At 45.9% G+C, this 4,913-nt stretch overlaps 1 long non-coding RNA gene across 1 annotated transcript; it reads right to left on the minus strand.

Annotated features, from left to right (window-relative positions):
* Positions 1-2,803: 2,803 nt before the first annotated feature.
* Positions 2,804-4,361, minus strand: LOC135308560 (uncharacterized). The gene is made up of 3 exons (XR_010368963.1): positions 4,230-4,361; positions 3,275-3,354; positions 2,804-3,151 (listed from the first exon to the last, which is right to left on the minus strand). It is a non-coding gene; the product is annotated as an uncharacterized LOC135308560 (long non-coding RNA).
* Positions 4,362-4,913: the final 552 nt, after the last annotated feature.

Raw genomic sequence — 4,913 nt, forward strand, 5'->3', positions numbered from 1 at the left:
AGTTCCACCATGTACTGGAGAGCCAGAGTTAGGACACCCTAGAGCCTTCTCTTTCTCAGGCTGAACAATCCCAATTCTCTCCGCTTTTCTTCCTTGTGGGAGCAAAGACTGCCTTGCAATCACAACAAAACCCACCAGCACAATTTGTGACAGAAAATAATGAAAATTGGCTCCTGATCAACGAGGAAACTATCCAAAGGTAAAGAGAGCTAAGAGTTTGGAAAAGAGCCCTCAGCAGACACATCTCAGCTGATCAGCTAGTGGAAGGTGTTGGAATAGATGAACTCCCTTCCAATCCAAACTGTTCTATCACTTATGCCACAGGCTCTAAGGTGCCTTTGCTCTGAACCACAAGCAAAAAGATCAGGAAAAAAACTTGAGCAGTATATAAGAGCAAAAAAGCCATCTGGAACATCAAATCTGTCACACCTTGCTCCAGGGAACTCCAGACATGATACGGGGCTATCTTAGAGGATTAGGCCAGCTCACCTCACCCATGGGCACACCTTTGGGTCATACCTAGAAAAGACTCCATCCCTTCCCAGCTCAACCTTTCTAATAGGAGTTGGAAGTCTTTTCCCTCTGCACTGTTCATCAGTCCCTGTACATGACTCAGTGAAGACAGACATCACTTCTCCAAAACCTGCAGTCCTAAAGATGTAGCAAATCATGTACCAAAGAGCAGTTAACACCTTAAAATCACAACTTACTTCTGAAAGCACTGGCTACTATTTTTGGAAGGCAATTCCTTGCTTTGAAGTACCTTGTTTTAAAAAATACCTGTTTTTCCTCCTTTCTGCTGATACTTGTGACAGTAGGATCTCAAGGTCTCAATTACTCTGCTGTGGTGAACCCCGTGGAGATACTGTGTTGTAGTCATCCTGAAATGAGGCACTTAATGAGATGACTGAAAGGAGTAATCAGGCACTAGGTGAAACACAAATCTCTGGCTCTTTGGGATTACTGACTCTAAAGGACAAGCTGAATTATATTTCTGTTGCATTTATTCACAAATCCATACAAGCCTTTTATCCTTACTTCAAAAGTACATGAGCAGTGAGCTTTGGAGAATGACATTCCTTGCCACAGCTGAGACCACAGGTCACTGTGGCTGAAGCTGGAGATATCAACACTCCAAAAGTGGAGTCAATGGACTGGTGAACACAGACAACTTACTCAGCAGGTCCTTTTCCTTCCTTGAATTCCTCCTTTCCAAGTCAGTCCAAGTGGTGGTGGTATGTTCATAGACACTACTGAGGAACTGCAACACCCCCATATTTTCTGTGCTGGTGTTTTCCATGCTGATTTTTTCCCTGCTGGGAGCAACTGTGTTTGCAGCTACAGGGAAACTGCCAGTTTCTCCACAATCCCAAAGTGCCCTCTGTTCACGGATGCACAGAGCACTTAGGGCCCATCAGTGGAAGAGCTCTTTACACTGGTGGAAGCAGATGAGAACAAACCGAACAAGAGGGCAGCAGGACCTTCTCACCCAGAAGCTTTCACAGCCAGCCAGTTAAAAAAAAAAAAAAAAAAGGCAAATCTAATGGAAAAGTCTCCATCTTGGGCTGAGGGGAAGGGAAGAGTGAGAGGTAAAGATGTGTCTTTGATCTCTCTTGCCTGTTCACAGGTAGGACTGTGTGTCTCACAGCTCCTGCACCTGATGGGTCTGCTCCCTCCACAGTTTTACAGAAACAAGAACCACCACCAGGCAGATAAGCACTTCACTGTAGTACATAAATAAGAGCCAAAAGCAACCAGACCAGTTTTCCCATTAAATGTATATTGTCCCCATGAGCCTGAAATGAAGGCCTGGGTCTGAATGTATTGTTGACGGGAATCCATTTGCAGAGGCATCAATTATTATGACTGCAATAAATCTTTTACAAAGCGCTGTAAATTCCAAACAGAGTTGAACAAACACAAGGCTCCATCATTACCCATTTCTCTTACAGCCAGAGCTGGGCTCGGAAGAGGTGCCTATCTTAAACAGGATTGATTGGAGGTATTGTACTCAGGGACCTCTACTCTGAAAAAGGGCTAAACTTTGTAAAATAAAGGGTAAATCAAGGTTAAACCTCATTCAGGCAGTTACAGGGCTGCAGTGTTAGCCTGCAGCAATGCCTGAATTTGGAATTTAGAGCTGACCTGAGAAGGCCTGAAGGGGAGGTGTAAATACCCCTCCTTTGCCATGGGGATATGTGTGTTCAGAAGAGGCTCTCACACCTCTGGAGATGATCAGAAAACACTCCATGGCATCTTCTGCTTGGCCCCAGAGTGTCACTGTGCTAACCAATGGCTCTGTTCAAATCACCTGCATAGGGATAGCTCTGGCCAGTGGGAGTTTCTCCACCAATATTACAACTCAGAATTTCTCACTGCATCTTTTTAGAACCAAAACTTGGGACAGATCCTGTGAGCGATGCTGTGTGAAGGTTTCACAAGCACTCATGCAGCAAGGAGCATTTAGGAGTGAGAGTCTGCCCTGCATTCCTGAGCCATGCGTGACACTCTGCAGGCAGCCAACACGAGGGCAGGTCCTGCTCCAGCTGCTCCAGTGCTCCCCTGTCTCATCCAGCTGCTGGGACCCATTGCTGTGAGCAGGCTTTGCAGACTGTGGGAGCTTCTACAGCTCAGCCATTCTTTTGCAAAGCCTTTCCTTACAAATAGAAAAATATAGCAATAGGTAGATGGCACTAACACAAGAGCAGCGAAATCAGCTCACCAGCTTAAGTCAGTTGCTCTTTGGGATATATTTTCCCTGCCAGACTCTTATTTTGTGTCCTGTGGTTCACTTTCCCTTTCTCTTCTGGGCCAAAAAGCTGATACTGGTTTCTCTCAGTCTGAGCACTGCTGACTCCTTTTTCTGAGCCAGCCACATTTGGAGCTAATTTCTGCCAGTTTTATCCACTGCAAGACCCATAGAGGCATTTAAAAATTTTTAGCAAGCCACAAAGGCCTTGTTGACCATTTGGCCAAACCCAGGGCTCCCTGCCCCTTACCCACCTCAGACCAGAGTGACTCCAGCAAGATGAAAGGTGATGTGACTGAGGTTGATCCAGCCTCCTGCCAGTGAGATTGCAGCCTGACCTGCAGGTTTGAGAGGCCATCTGGCCCAAGTGTGAGCTCTCGATTTCTCTTCACAGGGGCATCACTGGCAGCATAACAGAGCAGAATCAGGCCTTTTGGAAGCAATGAAAGCTGAGATCCAAAGTCACAGGACTTGGCATTGATGCTTAATCACTGAGCCAACAGTGATTTTCTCATACAGACATACCTTGAAATCATCCCCAGTATGCTGGCAGGGATCTGGAGAGACATGGTGATATATTCTGCAGTATGCCATACATCATATTTCTGTGCAATTTAAAGAATTGCTTTATCAGCCAAATCTCCACAGAATATTAAAAATAGAAAAGAATTTATAAATATTTTACATTCAAATTCTTTGCAAATGTCCTGATGTAGCATAATGCATTTGATGGGTTATTCATTTTTCTCAGTTTTGGGGTACATTTATCAAGTTGTGTCATTGTCCAAGTGCTGTGGTCAGTAATGGTTTTCTTTGGGGTCCATGTATGGCACATAGCCCAACAGATTCCTGGCCCACAACCCACCCCTGATGCTTAGTCATTGGGCTTATTACAAATAATGGATGCTGGGAAAAAAAACATGAGAAAGAGCAATGCAAGGGTGGGCTTCATGATGAACAAAGGCATTGAAGACATCAAGAACTGATTCCCTTTCTCCCTTTCATTGCCTCACAGGAAACCTCTGCCATGAATTGCTTCCAGCCAGGCTGCCAGTCCATGTTGCACACATGGTCCTCTGGCTAAACTGTGAGCCTTGGGCCATGCATTCAGTTCTGAGCCAAGGAGCTCCGCCTTGTCACTGTGCTTCCAACCAAAACGAGCAAACTGTGCCCTCCTAGCATGGGGGCTGGAGTTTCCCAATAAAGGACAACAGATGATGCTGTTTTTACCAGAAAAGACACAAGATAATTAATTTTCTGTCTGTCTGATTCACATGAGGGCATGTGAAAGACGTTTTGTTTCCCCTTTTTCTTTCTGTTCTGCTGGATCTGAAAGCATGTCCTTGCATTTCACCAGCTGGTTTCCTTTCTGGGGCATGTTTAAGTTATTTGTGAAGGAAAAGAAAATGCACAATTTGCCTTGCTTCCCTAACCCAAAATAAATTCTAAGCACATCAGACCTATTCCTCACTGGCCTCACCTGGCACAGGATGAGAGGGTGGAGAGGGTTGATACTGGCCTCCTGGCTTGGAGCTGCACAGCTCATTTGGCATCTGTGGTCTTGTAACCCTTTCCCTGAGATCTCCACGTGCCACAGAGCTCAGGGAAGCCTGAAGGAAAGCAGTAACAAGGACATTCTTGCCCCTTTCCCTGCCAGGCTCAGCTTAAAAGGTCAGGCAAACACAATCAACCAAATTACTCACACAGAGAGCTTGAGAAAGAGGAAGTCTCTGCTCAGCACGTTGGCTTTGGGATCAATACCTGCAGAAGGCAGCTGCACCATGTTCAACACCACTCCTCACTCCAGCTGCACTGGGGTCAGAGCTAGGTTTTGGGAACACAGAACTTCCAAATACCACCGAATTTAGCAGGATTTTGGCAATTCTTACAATGCAAGCTGCTGACATGTTTGCCTACACAGCTGCTACTGCCTGCCAGCTGGTGGCAAAGCTCTTGGCTGCTCCTTGTGAGAACCTCTCACTTGTCCTGCAGCACTCCCCTGCCCTGGATCCCCAGGCTGCCTGAACTTGGAGCAGCTTAAATGGACCCCAACCATCTTACAAGAGAAAAGTGCACACCTGTAGAAAGAGGGAGCTCGTGGAATTACTTGCAGACAACACTCCATCAGACAAGATCTGAGGTATATTTCCTGTTTGCAATCCTA

The sequence above is a fragment of the Passer domesticus genome, chromosome 10 (genome assembly GCF_036417665.1).
Source record: "Passer domesticus isolate bPasDom1 chromosome 10, bPasDom1.hap1, whole genome shotgun sequence".
Taxonomy (NCBI): domain Eukaryota; kingdom Metazoa; phylum Chordata; class Aves; order Passeriformes; family Passeridae; genus Passer; species Passer domesticus.